Below are 23,377 nucleotides of genomic sequence, written 5' to 3' on the forward strand. Positions count from 1 at the left end.
AAAACATCCTAACGCAGACTGGAATGATGACCAATCTTGCCACCTTCAGGACAATGTGTAAAGCCCAACTTTTTTTCCATAGCTTTCCCTCAAAAACCACCATCTTCTGGAGAAGGGTTGAGACGTGGGAAAGAAGGAAGAAATGGAAAGAGGAGGAAGGGGTGTGTGTGTATGTGTGTGTGTAAGAGAGAGAGAGAGAGGTGGTGGGGTGAGGGGAATGGATTAACCCAGTGGCTGATGCTGGAGGAAGGGGAACAAAAAAGATCCTCTTAATACATGCTCCAGGTTCAGGAGGAGATCAAAAAAGACATTTGATAAATTGTTCCATTTTGTGGCCATTATACATTCTTGCAAGGCACTGAGAGACCAAGATGATGAGCACTAGATAGGGCATTATCATTATAGGGTTAAAATCAAAACCATGTGACAGAAGTCACACTTTCTCCTCCTGACAGCTGGTTTAAAATGCCTTGTCAATCCACAAAATGTCAAAGAACACAGAAATTAAAAAAGAAAGAAAAATAAGCAACACTTTTGTACAGGTGCAACTAACAACACAGTAGGGTGGGTGGCTAGAGCGTGATCAATAAAGAGCCTAGGGCATGACATATGCCGTGTTCTGAGTGCGTAGTGTTACCCCAGCTATTTTAGTGTCTGGATAGATTAAGGTTCAGTTTCTATCTTTACATGCAAATCCCATTTTAATTAGTGGGAACTGTGAGAGTGCTGAATTTGTTCCAGTGTGATGAATTGGGTGCACCTGGTTCCTTCAGGTGACTTTTGATACCTTTAGGTGCAGATCCTAATGAACAGAACGCCACTAGCCATCACCTTCAGCCCCCAACTAAAACCTCTCCAACGCATCATCAAGGATCTACAACCTATCCTGAAGGACGAGCCATCGCTCTCTCAGATCTTGGGAGACAGACCAGTCCTTGCTTACAGACAGCCCCCCAATCTGAAGCAAATACTCATCAGCAACCACACACCACACAACAGAACCACTAACCCAGGAACCTATCCTTGCAACAAAGCCCGTTGCCAACTCTGTCCACATATCTATTCAGGGGATACCATCATAGGGCCTAATCACATCAGCCACACTATCAGAGGCTCGTTCACCTGCGCATCTACCAATGTGATATATGCCATCATGTGCCAGCAATGCCCCTCTGCCATGTACATTGGCCAAACTGGACAGTCTCTACGTAAAAGAATGAATGGACACAAATCAGACGTCAAGAATTATAACATTCAAAAACCAGTTGGAGAACACTTCAATCTCTCTGGTCACTCGATCACAGACCTAAGAGTGGCTATACTTCAACAAAAAAGCTTCAAAAACAGACTCCAACGAGAGACTGCTGAATTGGAATTAATTTGCAAACTGGATACAATTAATTTAGGCTTGAATAGAGACTGGGAATGGATGAGTCATTACACAAAGTAAAACTATTTCCCCATGGTATTTCTCCCTCCCACCCCACCCCCCACTGTTCCTCTGATATTCTTGTTAACTCCTGGAATTAGCCTACCTGCTTGTCACCATGAAAGGTTTTCCTCCTTTCCCCCCTCTGCTGTTGGTGATGGCTTATCTTAAGTGATCACTCTCCTTACAGTGTGTATGATAAACCCATTGTTTCATGTTCTCTGTGTGTGTGTATATAAATCTCTCCTCTGTTTTTTCCACCAAATGCATCCGATGAAGTGAGCTGTAGCTCACGAAAGCTTATGCTCTAATAAATTTGTTAGTCTCTAAGGTGCCACAAGTACTCCTTTTCTTTTTGCGAATACAGACTAACACGGCTGCTACTCTGAAACTAATGAAGGGTGTAAGTGTACCCTCCAGGTGGTTGAATGTTTATTTGCTGTACCTGCTGAGCCACAAATAGTGTGCTGAAGCGACACAGACCAAGGGAATTATTAAGGGTATTCACATAAAAGTGTTACTGTACAGCAAAGCAAAGCAAAGCGCACCCGTTAGACGCTAGGTGGTGAAATGTGGGCTGGCTCCAGTATTAGGAGAAATGTGGTAGTGATGTATACGGTATGAACGATGTGGCCTGCAGAGTGCTAGCACTGTCTCTGCTGCTGTGATTGAGGTGCTCCCACTGAACTGAAACTGCTGAGGATTTGCTCCCTGGGATACCCATTTCCAAGACTTCCTTTGGAGGGATCTACTGCCCACAGGCAGACACACAGAGACCCCCTTGAAAAAAAGAACTGACAACAAAAGGGGGGAGCCTTTTTTCCCTGCAACAAGAGGATGAGTGGGGGGCTGATCAGGGAGCAGCAGTGGCTCAAGGTAGGAGAAGGTATTTTATTTGATTGCTGTAATGAAGAAATGGGAGCTGAGGGGAGCTGGTCAGGAAAGATCCAAGTGTCTTGTCAGTGTTTAATTTCATCTGGTGGTATTTCACTCCCCCAAATCCTTTAATTGCTTGTATTTATTTCTGGACCTTACAACATGTTACCATCTTAGTCCATAGAACCTGTTCTTAGGGGGATCCTGTTAGTGGATCTGCCCGTACACGTCCAAAGGTTTTTTGTTTTTTAAATCTAAAATTGATGGGTGGGTGTGTTGCGGGAGAAAGGGGGATATAGAAAAGTCTTGATCAGGAAGGCTTTGCTTTAAGCAGTGTATAATGTAGCATCTTATTTGCCAATTACACTTATGTGCCTGATTCCTATTAACTTCCATTTGAGAGAAATAAATGGGCTTTAACTCAAAGTTTTGTTTTTTGCTCAAAGACCTGTCAAAATGCTGGTATTTGTCACATTTGAATGCATGGCATTTATCCTCTGCTTTTACCATAAGGGTTAAGGCTCAAGGAAATGGACATTTTATTACATAGATGTGGAAATGAGAATGATATGTCTGCTTAAAGGACCTTCTCTGTCACACTCAAAATAATTTAATGCTTCCATTGCTGGAAACTAACAATTTACTTAGAATTGTGGAGATTGTTCTCAGACCACAGGGCTTGCTGATTTCCAGATTAGGTGACCCTCTAACGTTCTTTTTCTGTCTGCCTACCTATGTGTGTACATCCTAACAGGAGCAACTAGAACCAGCTGTCACAGACTGGCTTCATATTAGTACTTAAATAAACATTTTGCTGCCTTTCAGACAGCTTCTTGATGCCTCCTTAAAATTTAGATTAATCAATTGGGTTATTGGCCAATTAGGCATAACCTTGTAGGAAAATAAATATGCATGAGTGTATGGGATTTGACTAGTAATGTGGTACAGTAGACACCCAGATTTCAATAGCTCTTTCCTAATATATGTAGATTCAGTGGTTTCTCCTTAATTTGATTTTTGTCTTAGCAATGCATTTGTCATCTCACTTTATTTATCAGGGGACAATTCATTTTCAAAGGCAGTGAAATATGTATTTTAGTTGGCTTCCTGCTTTTTTCCCCTTTTGTTTTAAAACTATCTTGTCTGACACTAAAGACTTTCCTCCTTTTACATATGTTCTTTGCCACTGCTTGCTTTGGTTATTTGGTTTGGGCAAGTGAATTTTACTTTAGTGCCCAAGGAGTCTCAGAAGAGGAGGTTACAGTATTATGCCTTTTGAGGACAGTCATTTTAACTGATCTTGTTAAGTAACACCGTTATTAAATGAATACAAATTGAAGCAAATGCATTTTTCTGTGGTCAAGTTCTGCTTCTGAGCTAAATTTCTCTTTATGACTAGAGAGGTTTTTGCACTGCAGTATTACAATACAGCCATATTAAAAAGGTCTTTGGAGCAAATAACCCTCCAGCACTGCAGCTTCATCTTCAATAGACTTAAGTAATTCCGTGGGAAATAACAACACTGGATTTAAACAATCTAGGCTGCATTGAAGCTCTCCCTCCCTCCCCCCCGCCCTCTCCCATTTTATAGATCAGCTTCTTGTAGCTTTTATGCCAGGGACAAATCTAAAACCCATGTCTAAAAAGTGAAAGAAAAAAATATTTTAATTCATATTCCCGCCCCACTTTTTTTTAGTGCAACAGGTCCTGTAGCCTTTTTAAAAATAGATTGAAAGTGAAGTATATGCTTGACTGTATTTCCTTAACTAAATAGAGTGTAGTGTCTGTTCTGCAGATGAACGTTGGTACATAACATTTTCTTCTCTGTACTGTTTATTATCTTGTTTCTATCATGTAACAAAGAAGGAAAAAAAAAGGAAACTCAGGATTAAAAGAGAAGATTCCAAAGGGATTACTGTACAGGCAATTTATGAGCTATTAGGATTTATTCTGAGGCAAACTGTATTGTATAAAGTGCTTTCATTGAGATGTGGTATTGAAGTCAGTCATGATATAGGCAAGTACATGTAGTACAGCAATCTCCCACCACATCCATACTTCATAATTTTGAGGTGTAAAGAACAGACCCAGAACTAAGCCACTTACCTTCAATGCTAAATCTCTAGTTTTTAGGGAGATGAAGAGGGTTTGCTTATTTCTCTGTAATTGCAGCTTTTGTTTTCATTTCATTGGTTTTTTTTTACAAATGAATATTGTCATTTTAATAATGTGGAAACAGTTCTGCCTTATTTCTACAATCTATTTGGTCCAAACAAGAAACAGAAATCTCATACGGTAGAACCTCAGAGTTAGCAACACCAGAGTTACAAACTGACTGGTCAACCACATGCCTCATTTGGAACAGGAAGTTTGCAATCAGGCTGCAACAGAGACACCCCTTCCCCCCCAAAAAAGGCAAATACAGTACAGTACTGTATTAAAGGTAAACTACTTTTAAAAAAAAAGGGGGGGGGGAGTTTAAAAAAATTGACAAGGTAAAGAAACTGTTTCTGTGCTTGTTTTGTAATCCATACACCTCCTGGGTGTGGTGTTCGGTCCCATCTAGTGGCATGAGACCACTTAGAGAGAGATTAATGAGTCTGCCCTACAGCGCTAGCTACTACCCATATGGCTTTTAGCTCATGCAGTAGAGGCTCGTGCACTAAGCTCCAGAGACCCCATCCACCTGCTGACAACCAGGGTCTGTTGGTGTTACAGTTACATTTGAATTAAGATGGTTACAATGCGGCATTTTTCTTCTACATAGTAAAGTTTCAAAGCTGCATTAAGTCAGTGTTCAGCTGTAAACTTTTGAAAGAACAACCATAATGTTTTGTTCAGAGTTACGAACAACCTCCATTCCAGAGGTGTTCGTAGCTCTGAGGTTCTACTGTATGTGTAATTTGTCTGAAGTGTGAGTTTGGCCCGATGAGTCAAATGCTTGCGTACCAAACGTTGCTCCACATAAACCTTTCGAGTACAGATCCTCTTGTTGATTGGAGAGTGGCATTGCTTAGGGTGACATCTGTTTGAGCGACAGATATTTATTGCAGAGAGACAGTAAGTGCTCTCCTATTTTACTTATGTAATAATCAGTTCTAGCAAACTCATGGAGAGTTGGAATGTTACCTATATAAACCAGATTTGAAGAGGGATACATTTGCTATTTGGGGGGGAAAAAAAATCCTTCCATTTTTAGATATCTTTAATCCAGGGCTTCAGTAACTGTAGTAATACTAATTTTCTATCAATTTGCATGCAGGAATGCCTAGACCATTTTAGGGCAGAGTAATTCAAGCTCTTCTTTATCTGGAGTATAGGGTTTTTTGTTTCTTTGTAAAAGAAGGGAGGAGAAAAAAGGCAAAGAGTTATCTTATTCATATCCTGTTTAGATCCTTATTCCGATCCTGTTCAGGCCATTGATGAAACAGAACAGTTAAAGAAACAATTTTGGAATTATGTTTCTCTTGATGAACAAATTAAGCTTATAAATGGACAGATGCATCACTTCATTGTAACACTACTTATTAACGTTTGCACATCACTTCTTGATAAAATAAGACCAGCTGCTCAGGTGTGCTAGGGCTGCTTTGCACTGCTCTGTTGGGGAAAAACTGCCTTAAAACTCACAACCAGACCCCCAAGAATGTCCTCTCCTTGCTTAGGGGTGTGGCTGAGGAAAAGTGCCCCCTGAATCCCCAACAGCTGGAGTGTTGGCAATCTCTTGTTAATAAGAGCAGCTTGAGGGTGCTGCAACTTGTGTTTGATGTCAGGACTGGTGCTCAGACAGCCCAGTATTGGGATAGCATGAAATTGGCCTAGTTACCTTCATAAACACTTCAGCCCCTCTGAACTAAGATTCCCACACACTTCACTCCAAATTCACTGGTTTAGATTAAAACCTAAAATAAATTTATTAACTACAAAGTGATTATAAGTGATAGCAAACAGATGAAAGCAGATTACCTAGCAAATAAACAAAAACGCAAACTAAAATTAATATACTAGACAGATAGGGTGAGAATCTGCTAGTTCATATCCAAACGGAGGGTACAGGCAGACTTGTATATTCTTAAGGCACAAGCTGCATTAGTTTTACAGGTTGGGTTTTTCAGGTCTTCATACACAGGCTAGAAATCCCAGGAAATCCAGCACTTCCAGTGAAGAACAGATGATGTCACTCCCTGCCTTATATAGCTTTAGCATATGGCAGGAACACTTTCTTTCAAAACTTGGTTACCAGACGGGTTTATGGAAAAATACGGACATCCCAAGATGGAGTCCAGCATCATGTGGCCTGGTCACATGTCCTTGTAGAGACATAGCAGCCATCACTTACAGGCTGTCTGGAGTGTTCTCAGGAAGGGTCACCAGGTGGGAGATAAGCTTCTCCCAAGGCCTATTGTTTTTTCCTAATGTCTTATTGTCCTGAATAGGCCCTTCCCAGCCGGCTATCTAGACTGAAAACACCTTGTCTAGTGGGCGTTGCCCAGGTGTAACTACATTTGAAGTACAGATACATAGTCAGTATTTATAACTTCAATACAAAAATGATACATGTATACAAATAGGATAATTCTATTCAGCAAATCATAACTTTTCCAATAACACTTTACACAACCTGCCTTGCATAAAATACATCATTATTGTACTATAATTCTATTATAATAGTAATAATAATAATAATAATATCACTCTGAGAAATCTGGGGTGCAGTGTCACAGTGGGATCTTTCAGTTGTGTCTTTAAAGTGCCGTGCACAGTTACAAGAATGGTCATACTGGGTCAAACCAATGGTTCATCTAGCCAAGTATTCTGTCTTCCAAAAGCGGCCAATGCCAGGTGCTTCAGAGGGAATGAACAGAACAGGGCAATTACTGAGAGATCCGTCTCCTGTAGTCCACTCCCAGCTTCTGGCAGTCAGAGGTTAGGGACATCCAAAGCATAGGGTTGCATCCCTGACCACCTTGGCCAATAGCTACCGATGAACCTCCTCCAAGAACATATCTCATTCTTTATTTAATCCAGTTATAGTTTTGGCCTTCACAGTATCCCCTGGCAACAAGTTCTACGGGTTGACTGTGAGTTGTGGGTTTGTTTTAAACCTGCTGCCTAGTCATATCATTGGGTGACCCCTGGTTCTTGTTTTATGTGAAGGAGTAAATAATAGTTTCTTATTCATTTTCTCCACACGATCCATGAATTTGTAGAACTCTATCATATCCCCTTAGTCCTCTCTTTTCCAAGCTGAAAAATCCCAGTCTTTTAAGTGGCTTCCATATGAGGAGAGGTTCCATATTCCTAGTAATTTCTGTTGCCCTTCTCTGTACCTTTTCCAATTCCAATATATATATATTTTTTTGAGATGGGGCGACCAGAACTGCATGCAGTATTCAAGGTGTGGGCATACCATGGATTTATATAGTGGCATTATGATATTTACTGCTGTCTTATCTATCCCTTTCCTAATGATTGCTAACATTCTGTTAGCTTTTGACTGCCACTCCACATTGAGCAGATGATTTCCGAGAACTATCCACTATGACTCCAAGATCTTTCTTGAGTGGTAACAGCTTTTTTTTTTTTTTTAAGGCCCCATCATTTTGTATGTGTAGTTGGGATTTTGTTTTTCAATGTGCATTCTTTGCATTTGTCAACATTGAATTTCATCTGCTATTTTCTTGCCCAGTCACCCAGTTTTGTGTGATCTTTTTGTAACTCCTTGCAGTCTGCTTTGGACTTTATCATTTTGAGTAATTTTGGTATTGTCTGCAAATTTTGCTACTTCATTGTTTACCCCTTTTTTCCAGATGTTGTGTTAAACAGCACAGATTATGGTGGTATGTATAATAAACAATAATAGAAAATTAGTTTGTAGATTTCATAACATGATTTTGCAAGCCAGTCAAAAGTAAGCAGAATCATTTCTGATGCCCTTACCTAGTTCCTTTGTGCCTCTATATTAGTGCATGTAACATCTTCAATACCCTGCTATACTTAGAGATGACAACATAGATTAACAATACCTAATGGGCCATATCCTCAGCTGGTGCAAATTAGCATAGCTCCATTAAACTCAGTGGAGCTACATCAGTTTACACCAGCTGAGGATGTGGCCCATTACTTATACGAGGTCTGATTGATACTTACTTTTATGTTGTACTCTTACTGCACAAGAATTCCCCTTTAAATCAATGGGATTACTCCTGGAATAAAATACTCTTCAATGTGAATGAAGGCATCAGAATCTGCTTCATAGTGCCTTTCATCTAGGAGATGTATACAGATTCTGTACAGGGATTGCCCACTGTTGAAATTCATGCACCCCTGGAGTGGAACAGAGCAGCCATTCTGGACTAGCAACATTATACCGGAGGAGATTTGGGGAAGAGAAATGAAGAAAAACAAATCCATTTGAAGTCATAGGGGGAATTTTAGGTAACAGAATGTAACTATCCAAGTTGGATATTGGCCAGGATATGTTAGCTAACATTTTTAATCTTGCAAAAAAAAATCTTGGGGTTTTTAATAACAAATGGCCAGGATTATGTCTTGCATCTTATTTGAAAGCTTGAGTTAAGAATGGAGTCAGTGGTTTGCTTTCCCTCTGAATAAGTTGCTGTCATTAATGTGTGTTCCAGCCTAAGAGCCCATCACTCTCCTGATATACATGGCATACATCTCTGTGTATCCAGGAGCTTTTTTCGTTCTCCACTGCTTGTCTGAAGAAACTCCAAACAATGAGCATTACTTTATGGTTCTTCCTTTTTGATTTAATTTCCTTTCCTTTTTCTCAATTATGTGCAAGGGCCTGCCCACCCAACTTTCCAGTTGCATCATATTAGACATGATGATCTTTGAATGTGTGGTGTTAGTTTGGCTGTCTGGAAATGCATGCAGTTAACATTGCTAAGTATCACACAGTGATACAAGCCCCCATCATAACTCTCAAGTAGCCTTTACAGTGGATTGCGTCAATACATAAGTCTTTCCAATGGCTCATTTCAGTGACTAATATGGCACTTTTTGCCAGAGCAGATGTCTTGGCCAAAGTCCAGGTTAGATAACTACATTCTTCTTACCTAAATTCACCTTTCTGTTTCAGTTGAACATGGTATCCTTCACTGTCTGCCCTAAACTCGTGTATAGTGATTCTGGGACAGTTAGGCAATTTTGTCATTTTGCCTGAGACGAAGATTGCATTTCATTGGTAGATGAAGTGATAGTCTTACTGTAAAGTGCCTTTGAGAGGAAAGGCTCTATTTAAAAAGGTGTTGCTATTGTACAGAACCAGGGATTGGTACTGAAAGAGGAAAAATATCTGCCTCTTCTTCTCTTTCCCTTCCCCCTCCCCCCGTCCTCACTATGCTGACTGTGGAGGCTCAGGGATACTGTGTCCATTGTAAAAACAACAAGGAGTCCTTGACTAACAAATTTAGTCTCTAAGGTGCCGCAAGGGTTCCTCGTTGTTTTTGCTGATACAGACTAATACGGCTACCAGTCTGAAACCTGTGTCCATTGTGATTCACTCAGGAGGACTGCTCTTAGAACTCTGAGTAACCCAACACTCTCAAACCAACCTTTCAGTCCACTTACGAAAGTGCTACAGTTCCTTCTAAAAGATCATTTCTCAGTGATGAACACTGAGAAGAAAATAAATCTGCATCCAAATTTTAATACATTGGTGAGATGGCTCAAAGAATGCCAGACCTCCATGCCTCCTAACTCCTCCTCTTTTTCCCATCATTGGTCCCCTTCTTCTCTCCTCTCCCTATTCATGTATGTCTTCTATTTTATTGCTGTTACTCCCACCCTACCATGTTATGTGGATGTAATATTGTCTGGTTTTGTGTTTTCTGGTCTAGCAGCTTTGACAAGCTGTACATCTGTATAGTTCTATTGGCGGTCCCGTGAAGCATGTGGTATTTCAAAACATACATGCTGGAAGTCATTTACCTCTTTGTACTTCACGTGGTCTGTTTCGTCTTGGAAAATCAATGTAAGAAAATCGCCAAAAAAGATGGCAGAGCAGTTTTAAAAATGGAGAAGCCGGTTTAATTATGTTTTAAATAAAGGAAAATTTCCTCCATGAGGTGAGGTCATGTGTGGCATCTTTCAGTACCAAGGAAACTACCACAGCTGACATTTAAAAAAAAAAAGGGGGGGGCACGAAATAGGGGCATATAATGCAAATGTATTGCTTCTAATGCACCCTTCATGTTAATATCTAGGTGAAACCCCAATGTGTCCTCCAAAGGGCTAATACTCTTCCCCACTACAAAATGTTGCTGTTTATTCCATTAGCCCTGGGGTACCCAAGTGATGAAATCAGTATATGAAAAGATTTCCAAAGCTATTAAAGTTTACAAGAAGTTCTACAGTCTTGAATCCTTTAAATATGTCTAGGAGTTACATTATTCCACTCTTTATATATTTTTCAGCTGTCTTGTCTTTTTAACTGCTTCTCCATGTCCCCCAGGACTTGATTCCAGGAGACTTATGCTTTCTGAATTCAGAGGTGTTAGCCCTCCAGAATCAAGCCTGCTACACACAAGTGTAGGTTGCTTCTGCAACAGCTAGAGGATTTCAGTTTAGTCAGCTGAGACTGTTTGGATGAGTCTACTGATCCTATTCATCTTTCTGTAGGAGTAGCTTTAAAGTACCAATGGAAAGTTCTAACCCAAAGAGATGGAGACATTTGAACCAAAATCCCAGCTCAAACTTTTAAAGACATACTAATGGCCAAGTAATTTTTGAACAAAATATTAAAAGAAATATCAGTGGCCATTTGGGAGAGTGGGAGAAAACTATGCTCCCTAATGTAGGGCAAGCGGTTATAAAATAAGTCTATCTCTGGCATCCTCCATGACTGTGCAAGGCCAAGTTCTATCTGTCATAAATCAAGTGGATAAGTTTAGAGACTTCATATGTAAATAAAATGCTCATTCCATCTGTCTCTCTGTGGTTTGGCCCACAACAACAAATACATCCATTGCTTGGGAGAACTTGATGAATATATTATGTTAGCCAGCTGTAAAGCTGTGATCTATAACGTTTCATGCCTCGTGGGCATTATGCTGTCCTGTGGCCCAGCAGGCTGGGGATCATTTTACATTAATGGAGTCTTTGGAATAAAAGGGTGTGGGAATAGGAACAAGTAACTTATGGAGTAGCCTATCCAGTGTAAGGAGGCTGGTGAGTTAAGTGGCTTCAAACATCATTTTTTCCACTAATTGTGCCATTTGAATTGTAACTTAGTTTAATCACAATCTATCATTTTTAATATTTCTTTTTTTCATTCCATTTTACACACACTGAGGTAGTTTACTGAAACCAGGTGGAAATTAAGATGGTCCTGTACTCTCTCTGGTGGTAACTCATTACTGAACATATTAACTTAATTCTTATTATGCTTTTTCCAGCATGAGACTTGATCTTTCTGAAGGATGAAAGGCTATCTAAAACCTGTTCAGGGTTGTACTAAAGTGTATACTCACTGTAAACACACTCCCTTCCTCACTCATAGGCTTAGATCAGTACAACTTACCTCTACAGATAACTTAAGTGGATTTTTTTTCTTCTTAACCAATACAGTTAAAATTCTGCAAACCCGTATGTGAATATTCATTTGCGTTGGAGTGGCTTACATTAGGATGACATTACATTGGGATTTGTCTACATTATGGGGACTATAACGCCATAGCTACATTGTCGTAACTGTGCAGAAATAATCACAAAGTGCAGCTGCAGCCTATGCTGGTGGAAGAGGTTTTTTTCTTTCCATCAATGTAGGAATATCACTTCCCCAAAACTAAGCTGTGTTAAATTTTCATTTTGGGCTACATATGCTAAATACCATATAGAAAAAGCATGGGTTAGATGGGTGAATTCCCTGCTTTTATTGGATCCAGACAGTTACACATGGGGTAGGGAGAAATAAGAAGATAGGAACTGACAAACTGGATCAGAACAGTCGGTCCATCAGGTTCAGTACCCTGTCTCTAACAGTGGCCAGCACCAGGTGCTTCAGATAAATGTGTAAGAACCCCACAGTAGGTAGGCGTGGGATACTCTTCCCCCGAGTTAAGTCTGGTTCTGATCTCTAATAGTTTTTTTTGTTTTTGTTTTTTATTTTATTTTAAAAATGGTGGCTCTGGGAAAATAGCTCTCAGTGTTGGAAACAAAGGTGTTATCCTGGCCAACTTATATTAGTAAACAGGTTTAGGATAGAAAATGAATGCAACTTTTTCCATGGCTGCAGAAATAAAGGAATTTATTCCATTGTAGTCATGACGACGGACACTTCTTTACTTAAACACATTTTATGACAGATGAGAGATACAAAGTTTGGATCCAGATATGAACTTCTGCAGTTTTGAGAAGTGCTGGGATCCATGCTTTTGATCCGAGCCCTTCTCTAAAATTGATCATTGAGGGATTTGTTCCATCCCATTGAAATCAGTGAGAACCTTGCTGTTGGTTTCAACTGGAGCAGGATCAGACCCATAGAGTAGAAGTACATCTAACCACAAAGACCTTCCGAAATTCTAACTAGAATATACTTGGGTATATATTCATTTTACTTACCTACTCATGATAAATGCAAGATTATTTTAGGAGGAAAAGGTGAATTTTCTTAAAAATGGAAACATCTAAAGAGCTGTAATATTTGTGATAGACAGACAATTTCCTGCAATGCTGAAGAAACTTCACTGAATCAAGTTTAACGTCTTTGGAGTTCATTGTATTAAAAATTCAAATGTTTATGTACAATTGTGAGAGTATGGAACTTCTGTAGCAGGAAGACAAGACTAATGCAATCTCTGGAAGGTATGAGGAACTTCAAAGGTCTTTTGGGAATAATATGTGAAATGGATTTCCTAGGGAAATACCTTAGGATGAGGGGAATGCAAATTCTTCCCTCTGAAGCCAACCTCTGGGGAGAGAGACCCATTGTGTACTAATTACCTGCTCCAAGAAACTCCAGGTCAGAGACACCCCCACCCCTCCACATCGGTATAAAGGGTGAACTGAATATACTAGGAGTGTGCTTGTTTTGAGCTGAAGCGGTGATGACCTGGTGACCACAAAGAATCGTCTTCGGTGAGGGTGCTGAAGGACTTATCCTTCTAGAGTCCATTTTAGGGCTAGGGTGATGTCCGGTATGCTTATTAGCATGCACATAGGTTCTTTTATTTGTCTGTTTTTTTTATTGTGTTTTCTCTATAATGCTTTTTACTTTAAGAATAAAGGAGGCTTGCATAGGAAGTGCTGTGTGACAGCTTATAACCTTATTACACCTGTTAACCATCTCTGAAGAGAAAGCAAGTGGGTGTCTGTGGGCAGCCTGTTTGTGCTGGGATTTACACAGTTCTTCCTTCTTTTTATGGTGTAGAGCAGCAATTACAATTTCACCTGAAGTTGATTGAGCCAAATGGCTACATCAGGAGTAGCAGAATTTAGCAGTGATGCCTCCTTCATATATATAAATTGGGCAGTGGGTGGTGGTATGTTTGGTCTCTCGTGGGGAGCCACATTCACATGCTGGGGAGTTCTTGATTTTTTCCATTTGTGCATTATATGTCCGCATCTACCATGGTCTGTTCAGATTCAGTTCAGAGTTGACCAAGATGACCGTGGAAGGTTGAACCTAGGAATCTTCTGGATGGGATCTGGCACAAGGTGGGTTTTGTTTGTTTGTTTGTTTGTTTGTTGTTTTAAGAGAGAGAAACCACACACAATGAAGGCAGGGAACTGTGCAGCTTGGAAGTACCCTGGTCAGAAGGGAAGAGATGCAGGTCTCCACCTAGAAAGGCAATCTCTAGGGAGCTGGAAGCCTGTGAGTGGGTGCCCTTTCTGAGGGGAAATACAGGTGCAGCTGCTCTTGAACTGGGACTGTATTACTTTAAGATCGTGAGAGATGATATTGTAACTCTTTGACACAAGCCTTTCCCCTGCTGTTTGTTTGACAGTGTGATGTTTTGCTTGCTGGACTGAAAGAGTATTTGTTTGTTCTTGGTAAATGATCTTGCTGTGTATTTCCATGTCCCTCTATAGCTGACCGTATCTCTCTGTTAGAAATTTGCAGAATAGCTCAGCTGAATTTATTTAAAGCTTTATTTTTTTTAAAAAAAATCTGGTGCTGGTGAAAGCTGCTGGAATGACAGCCTTGGAGACTAAAGCCCTCTGTTTATCCACTGAAGAGAGCTTACCCAGACAGCACAAGCTTACCCCACAATGTGAACTAAGGTACCTCAACACAAGCTTTTGGAGGATCACTGCTAAAGCTAAAATAGTTTATATCTGTCCAATCCTTTGTTCGTTTGCTTAATTGGCCACCTAGGATGTCATTTACTGCCCATCATGATGAGGTATGTTAATATATCATGTGCACTAGAGGCAGCAAGAAGACCCACAGAGTCATACAGGTAGTATTGCCAATCCAAAAATCATGCCAGTTCGCAAAAGTCACAAAATTTGCTTAAAAACCATGAGACTATAAAAGATAATACATTTTGGGTTCTTTTTCCTCGTCTTCTGGTTTGAGCCTTTAGGGACGACTTGGGTCACATTTCCAACCTTTTCTCCTTTCCCAGGAGAAATAGAAACTTACTTTTAAATTATTTTAAATAAAAGCTGACTGTCTCTGATAATCACATGACTCCAGGAGCCAGGGCTTCATAAAACACCAAGTATCATGACTTTTGATAAAATCATAAGAGTTGACAACAGTACATAAGCCACCTAATAGCTGGCAGATTGCAACTAAGTTTGATTATTTTCAGTCTGAGCCACATTTGCATGGTGACCTAGATCTAAAAAGTCACCTATACCATTATCAATGTCCTGAGACCCAGTTCAACTGTGTCTTGGTGATGGAGGGTAGCCAGGTCTTCTTTCCTTTGTAGCTTACTGCACGCAAGCTCAGGTTATCTAGTTTCTAACCTTTCTCCAATCAGAAACCCGATACAGGCTGATGGTTACTGATGCTCCCAAAGTTTATTGTTCTGTCAGTTGACTCTGGAAAGAGTTCTGAGTTTAGTTGTAGGGTCACATTTTATTGCATCTTACCTGAGTTGTAATTTAGTTGTTAATGTAGTTTTCTAAATTGCAAAATACCAAAATATTTCCTATCCGTTCAGTAGCATGAGCTATTGCTGGGATCCAGGCTATACCAATAAACATCAGTTAGGTACAATAAAAGAAGAATTTAGTGGTAAGGCATTTGTTCCTGACTGTACTGCCTATAGAGCTTTATTTCAGTGCACGCATAGAATTTAATTTACTTGTTACAACGTTTTAAAAAGCAGGAAAAAATCAATTTATTGTAATGTGGTAACTGAATTTGCTTTAATGGATGTAATCAAAGAGAAATAAGCGCATTGTTGGTCACCATTAAAAATCAACTACATATTTGGTTTGACATTTTTTCTTTTTATTACACAGTGGAACAAATCTGTAACCACCAAGGACTTCATTGGTGTCATCATGCTGTATATATCCTGGTCACTAGGAATTTCACATTGATGATACCACTTAAAACTTCCTTTTCAGAATCACAGGCTCGTACCAGCTGAGGTGTAGAAGGATGATCTGTTGGTTATCAGGCATATAGGGCCAATGACACGCACTTGCACAGTTCTGATTCTCTCCAGTAGAGGAAAGTTGAACACATTTACATCTCCAGAATTTAAAAAGCAATATCTATGTATGCATCCTACCGTGTACTCCTTTACCCAAAAGGGAATTCTGACATATCAGTTTGTGGAGTTAACTTTTCTTTGTTCTGATAAGATTCCTAGGGTGTCTCCTCCCACTTTGTCTACTAGTCACAAGTATATGATATATTACATAGTGTACCTAGGGCTTAAGTTTCCTCCCATCTTCTTCACCTCTACCATCCCTTCAACTCTCTTTGTATTTAATCTGTTTTAGCCCAGCAGTTGCCTTGCTAACTTTCACTTTCTGCTCCATTTATTCCCAGATGGCTGCTGAATGACTCTCTAAATTCAATGCAACTTTTTGACTAGCTGTTAAGGATGTTATGGAAGCAGTGTAGTTGGTGACCTTCTTTTTAAAGATATAGGAGAATATTCCGTTTTTTATGTGAACACCTAAATCTCATTAACATTAGCAGAAGATATGAATGAACACTGAGGAGAATATAATACCAATGCCAGTATAATAAAGGTCAGTTAAATGGCTTAATATTAATGGAGTTAATGCCAAACATGTCTAATTTGACAGCCTATTAATTGTGCACTTTACTGGAGCTAAAGTGGAAAGCTTTTTATCTATATACCATTTCATACAGAATGTATAGTTTTTTTTTAAAAAGTTTGTGAAACTGCCTTGCAAATATTTACTGTTATATATTATGATAAACTTCTTGCACATCCTGCAGTGCTTATTTGACTGGCTATCAGCACAAAAAAAGCACTGTAGAAACTATATGAACACAATAACTTAAAAGCATCTGTAAACAAGAAAACAAATGGTGGGGGTCCAGGATAAGAAGGAAAGGAGGTGGATATGGGGGGAGCTTGTTGCATACCCACCATTATAATGGCTTTATAACGATCCATTTCGTGTCTGAGGGCAGGTACCCTGAAAGAGTTCAGCTAGATTGTAATTCATGATGCCAGTGACCCATAGCAAACAGTATCTTTGCCTTAGTCATAGCTCTTCTGTGTGCCATGGTATTGTTACTAGCATGACATCGAGAGGAGGATCAGAATCCCTCTCAGATCCAGTTTGTACCCAAATGCTTCAACTCCCAGAGATCATCTTCAAATCACAATGGTCTGCAGTCCCAAGAAACAACTAGACTCTATAGCCTTTGAATTTTGAGCCCCATCTAACTGATGTTTGCTCTTGGTGAGTTGGCTATGGGCAGGATATACCTCTGCAGTGTCAGAACCAGTAAGAGCACCACCGAAATGACAATCCTTTATCCTCCTTGGTGAGGAGGCAAAAGAGAAAGGTGTGGGAATAATTCAAGAAGTGAAGTGTGCCAGATGATGGTCAGAAAACGAGTAGGGGTGACTTGAGTATTGGCTAAGTTCAGTATATGATGGGCTCTTCTTGACCTTCTTGGGAATACCCAACAAGGGCATTGCTTCAAGGAGTACACATACTGACCTGTCTGATGTGATGCTCTGAACTCTTTGGTATTTCCCCCATATAACTGGTGGTCTGCACACCAGTGGAGCCATGAACTTTTGATCCTGCCCTAAAAGCACAGACAACTTGTCAGCATAGTTGGTCACTTCCCCTGCTGAAACAAGATGAAGTTACCTCTGCTACTTTCTCACCTCCTCACTATGTATGAGGTTGAGTCAGAACCAGCCACGAGAAAACTAGAGCTATAGCGTCATCCAGCTAAGTGCCAAGGCAAGATCTTAATGCTGCTACATGCTATAAATGAATGAAGCATCTCCTTTATTTGCAGTAGATCTTCCATGACCCAAACAAAAACTCATTCAAGAGGAATCCAAATTAGCTGAATTTAGGCTACATGAATATCTCTCAGGGGGAATGTCAGAAAGAGACTATGTCCCTTCTGCCATCTCTGAACTCCACAATGAGGAGTCAGCCACAATAGGTATGTATGTGTTTTGGGTTGTTTTTTTTTTGAGGGGAGAGCCTGGTTGCAGCTGGGTTCTTTTGTTACGGGGGGGAAAACTTCTAGAGATTTGGGAAACTTTCAGTACAAAACCTCCAAATAAGCAAAACTTGAGTGATTTTATGTTTTGTTACAAACTTGGTCCTGAACGCAGGTTTGTTAAAGGCTTGGTAAGGTTCATGAGCTTGTGCATGAACATAAGGCCTGGTTTTGCATGAACCTGGGCTGACTCAAACTGACAATGACACCAGATGAAGTTTGCTATCTTTAGATATTTTTTTTTTTTTTTGCTTTGAGATCTTAAGCTTATTGGGCCTCGGCAGTCAAAATGAAACTCCGGTGACTGTGAGCCCAAATGGGGATGTAACTACCCATGAGTAGATTAGACATGACACTGCACAGGGAACAGTCTTCACTGGCTCAGAAATGGAGTGCTGAATCAGTTTCTGAACCTGTGTCTCACAAAAAGAAAAGGAGTACTTGTGGCACCTTAGAGACTAACAAATTTATTAGAGCATAAGCTTTCGTGAGCTACAGCTCACTTCATCGGATGCATTTGGTGGAAAAAACAGAGGAGAGATTTATATACACACACACACACACAGAGAACATGAAACAATGGGTTTATCATACACACTGTAAGGAGAGTGATCACTTAAGATAAGCCATCACCAACAGCAAGGGGGGGGAAGGAGGAAAACCTTTCCACTAAATGCATCCGATGAAGTGAGCTGTAGCTCACGAAAGCTTATGCTCTAATAAATTTGTTAGTCTCTAAGGTGCCACAAGTACTCCTTTTCTTTTTGCGAATACAGACTAACACGGCTGCTACTCTGAAACCTGTGTCTCACAAGGAAGCTTGCATTATTGACCTGCCATTAACCTGGTGGTCCCTGGTAAAAGAGAGAGCTAGTGCTTCTAGATTTTTGTGCCTTCTTCAATTCAGCCCCCTATGCCTGGTGATCTCTCTGAGCTCATCTAAAAGGCCTCTCCTTGTCCCCATTTAAATTCCTCTTAAAAACCTAGGGTGAAATCCTGGCTTCATTAAAGTTAGTGGCAGGACTGCAGTTCTTGCCATAAACTTTGATGGAGCCAGGATTTCACACTCACTTCCGTTCTACTTAAAGAAAATCAGTTTGAGTTGTATCAAATGGTTCATAAATTGCTTATTTTTCTTATTCTTTTCCCCCTAAATGGTGTCTGTCTGTGCGTTCCTTGGGTGTTTCGGAAAGTGGCTAACATATAAAAGAAGCTACTGTCAATGAATAAATAATCATACTTGTAGTTGAGAGGGAGAGTGCTGAATAAGCTTAAGAAATTTTGGTTTTCTTCTCCAGGTTACTGGGAAGAATAATAAAGGAGTAAGATCGGTGCGGAGGCACAAAGTACAGACGCTTTCCTATAGTATGGAGGCATTTGATGTGGGGTTTTGGTTTGGGCCCATTTCTAGGGGGGCAAAAAGCTGGTATCTGAACATTTAATTCCAGAGATTCAGTTTGAAGTCAGGTTGCTGCTTCTCCTACTTATTTCTCCAGGAGAAGAACGCCAACAGAATTAGACAGAGTGACCTTGTTCTTTTTTTTGAATGAAGTTGAATTTGACATGAGCTTGGCATGTCTTCGTGGCAGGGAAGCTTGCAGTGATGCTGCAGTTTTCTTGGCGCTGCTGCAGACACATGGACTAAAACAAACCCGAATGAACTGAGAGGAGCAGATCGGGCAAGTGAGAAGGCTGGGAAATTTAAATTTTCCAGAGACAAGTGGGTGTTGTGACACAACGCTGGTTTTGTTTTTGTTTTGTTTCTTGGTGGGGGCTACCCAACAAATGTGAGATGGCTTTGGAATAAAGTCCACTTCAGCTGTTCAATATCCAGATATGCTGTCTCAGGTAGTGCACTCGCAATTGACAGGCTGGTCGGCAGAAACAGGAGAGCGAGTTTGTTGAACAGAAAGTAAATCTTTTCAAGTGTTTGGCCAACTATTGAAGCATAGTATGTATGCTACAGGATACAGAATAAGGAGGAATGATAAGAATGGGGAGTTTCTTTTGGAGGTACAACTGAGGAAAAATGTTCACTCTTGAATCCTGAACCTCTCACTTATTGATTGCCACCCTCCCTTCAAGCAAAAAGAAAATACTCAGAATCAAAATGGGGGTCCACCTAAGCATTTTCATTCTCCTCCTTATCTTGATGCTGTTCCTCTTTTTTTCTGGTTTCAGAGTAGCAGCCGTGTTAGTCTGTATTCGCAAAAAGAAAAGGAGTACTTGTGGCACCTTGGAGACTAACAAATTTATTAGAGCATAAGCTTTCGTGAGCTACAGCTCACTTCATGAAATGCATCCGATGAAGTGAGCTGTAGCTCACGAAAGCTTATGCTCTAATAAATTTGTTAGTCTCTAAGGTGCCACAAGTACGGGGTTGAAAGCCCAATCCCTGCCACCTGGGGCTGAAGCTGATGCCTGAGCAACTTAGGTTCACAGGGCCCCCTGTGGCATGGAGCCCCAGGCAATTGCCTTGCTTGCTACCCGATAATGCTGGCCCTGGGTTTTATATGCAGAAAACCCAGTTGTTATGGCACTAGTGGGCCATAGGGTTTATTTAGCATGGGGGAGGGGGAGGTTAAAAAGAAAGGGGGGGGAAATGGTTGAGAACCCCTGCTCTAGCAGAAAGAAGGGGAACTTTAAAAAGCATTTGGACTCTTTCCATATATCCAACAAAAAAGAAAATAGGTTTGCAGGAAATATAGGTCATGGCACGGTTCTGGCATCTAGATGTTCCTGTTTTATAAGTACAGTACATTACCAACAGTATGATTTGGGACTCCCATTAGTGGTGTTCTTTGCTGTTCGACTGAGAAGGCCATTTAATATCCCTTATCAGATCCAGTGAACTCCTCACACAAACAAATAAAATGTGGAAGGGAATTTATTTTGGATTCATTTGTCTGAAAGACAGGTTCTGAGCCCTTTCTTGCTGCTACAGCAGCTAACAAGCAAGCACTCGGAATAGGTGCCTGGTGGTTTGTAGGTCAGGTAGGCGATAGACTCTAGTGCACCTGGGCGGAAGAGTTTTCTCCTGTGCAAAATACAGACGAAAATGTAAGTCTCTTGCTGGTTTCAAAGTAGCAGCCGTGTTAGTCTGTATTCGCAAAAAGAAAAGGAGTACTTGTGGCACCTTAGAGACTAACAAATTTATTTGAGCATAAGCTTTCGTGAGCTACAGGTCACTTCATCCGATGCATTCAGATGAAGTGACCTGTAGCTCACGAAAGCTTATGCTCAATTAAATTTTAGTCTCTAAGGTGCCACAAGTACTCCTTTTCTTTAAGTCTTTTGCTGTGGCTCAGCCACAGTACTTTACTTCATTGTTGTAGACACGCATTAACCTTAGGGATGGAGATGAGCCCAATTTCTTGACCTGTCAGAGGCACCGTATGGGGTGGCTGTGTTCTGAGAGTCAGGAGTTTTGCATTCTGTTCTATCCAGGTTATTCTATAGCCTGTCTACTACTGTCACTGTAGCATCTGTCTCTCTCATATCCTAGTGGATTAATTCTTACATCATCCCTCCTAGGTAGGGAAGCATTGCTATTCCCATTTTATAGTCGCAGAACTGAGGCACAGAGAAATTAAATGGATTTTTCTAAGTTATGACTCCGCTATCATGCAGAAGGCATTGACGTACCATGGTGTGCTGTATAACGATCTGAACAGAAGGTTCCACAAGAAGTCTGTTCTATAATTTAAATATGAGCCAAAGGTTTCAGGCTTACCTAGTCACTGTCCAACATTTAAACAGTGTTAAACAAAGTTCGGGGTTTGGCACAGAGAGAGCTCAGCCTGCTTAGAACTATGGCGAACACACCTTAAATATCCTTTTACCCTTTTTATTAAAGATAAGGAAAAAACATTTAATACTTCATATTTCAAATGCTTTAAATAAGGTTTTTATTTTATTTTTAACATCCCTTGTTCCCTTGAGCTGGAGGGAGTTTTTATTAGAAGGAATGCCTTCCCCCTCTCTGGCCCCACTGGTTTGACAGTCTCTTCGATGATATCAAAGATGGTGATAACTGCTCTTTAAGGGGAAAAGAGAAGAAGTTAGGTGAGATGGGTTAGCACTGTTGCTGTTAAAGGCCAATCCTATTTAATCCCAGGTGGTATTTGGTATTTAGGTGGAACTAGCAATGTGGCAATGTCATCTGTGTCCCTCTCTCTGGCATCTCTCAGGATGAGTGAGGCCTGGGATCCCAGGAGACTATGAGGATGGCAGCAATGATAATGAACCTTGCTCCAGTAGCCAGTTTTTTCTCCCGAAGTCTCTTTCCTTAAGGACCTATAAAGATAGAGATGGGTGGAATAGACCATCCCCTCGTTATTTTGTTTACCAATTAAGCGTAATTTTTTTACAGTAACTTCGGTACACTGATTTCTGGTTCCAGACTCTTCTTGTTTGCTAAGCATGATTTTAACACAGCCCTTGAGTTATAGCAGTACGCCTTTTGTTTGCACTAATTCAGTTTTTCTGTCTCCCTTTCATACCTCTTCCCGTCAACATTTGTTATACATTATTGTGACATCTTATGAATTAACATTCAATCTTTACAGTTGAACTCATAATTAGGGTAAATTTGTAGGCCCGCCTCTGAGCTGGGAATTATACCAGATTTTTTTTCTGAGATAAGGTACAGTGGTATAACCACAAGACCATTCTTCCAATCATCCTGTTCCTGACTTTGTGACTGACTTGATGAGCGACCTTGGGCAAGCCACTTATCTTTTCTGTTCCCTAATTCCCCCCATCTCTGAAATAGGAATAACAACATTTAGCTATTTTTCCACAGTGTTTTGAGATCTGCTTGAAATCTCTATGAAAGTATGTATTATGTTGAGTCCATGTTAGAAGCTTTATTATAAATCCTTATTCACAGTGAGGTATAAAGTGGCCATTACTTAGGGTTGCCAGGTGTCTGGTTTTTGACCAGAACGCCCAGTCAAAAAGGGATCTTGGAGGCTCTGGTCAGCACCGCTGACCAGGCCATTAAAAGTCCAGACAGCGGGGCTAAGGTAGGTTCCCTGCCTGCCCTGTCTCTATGCAGCTCCCAGAAGCAGCGACATGTCCCTGCGGCCCCCAGAGAGGCTCTGTGCACTGGCCCTACCGGCTCTGCTGCTCCCATTGGCCAAGAACCACAGCCAGTGGGAATTGGGGGGGAGGCAGCACCTGCAAGCCTGGGCAGTGTGCATGTGCAGAGCCACCTGGCCGCGCCACCTCTTAAGGCTGGACATGCCAGCCGCTTCTGGGAGCAGCGCAGAGCCAGGGCAGGCAGGGAGCCTGCCTTAGCCCTGCTGCACTGCCAACTGGGAGCCAACTGAGGTAATGACGCCTGGCCAAAGCTTGCACCCTGAGCCCCCTCCCACACCCAAACTCCCTCCCGGAGCCTGTATCCT

General features: G+C 40.8%; 1 protein-coding gene across 2 annotated transcripts in view; it reads left to right on the top strand.

Moving 5' to 3' along the window:
• Positions 1-1,896: 1,896 nt before the first annotated feature.
• The window catches only part of DAB1 (DAB adaptor protein 1), a 703,351-nt gene continuing 681,870 nt past the window's right edge, over positions 1,897-23,377 (top strand). Inside the window, exon 1 of one of the 2 annotated variants that reach the window (XM_043490444.1) lies at positions 1,897-2,305. The gene's annotated coding sequence lies outside the window, so the exon portion shown is untranslated. The remainder of the gene's footprint in view (positions 2,306-23,377) is intronic. The other variant, XM_043490445.1, reaches the window with a different exon arrangement.

Source organism: Dermochelys coriacea, chromosome 8 (genome assembly GCF_009764565.3).
Source record: "Dermochelys coriacea isolate rDerCor1 chromosome 8, rDerCor1.pri.v4, whole genome shotgun sequence".
In the NCBI taxonomy this organism is placed as follows: domain Eukaryota; kingdom Metazoa; phylum Chordata; order Testudines; family Dermochelyidae; genus Dermochelys; species Dermochelys coriacea.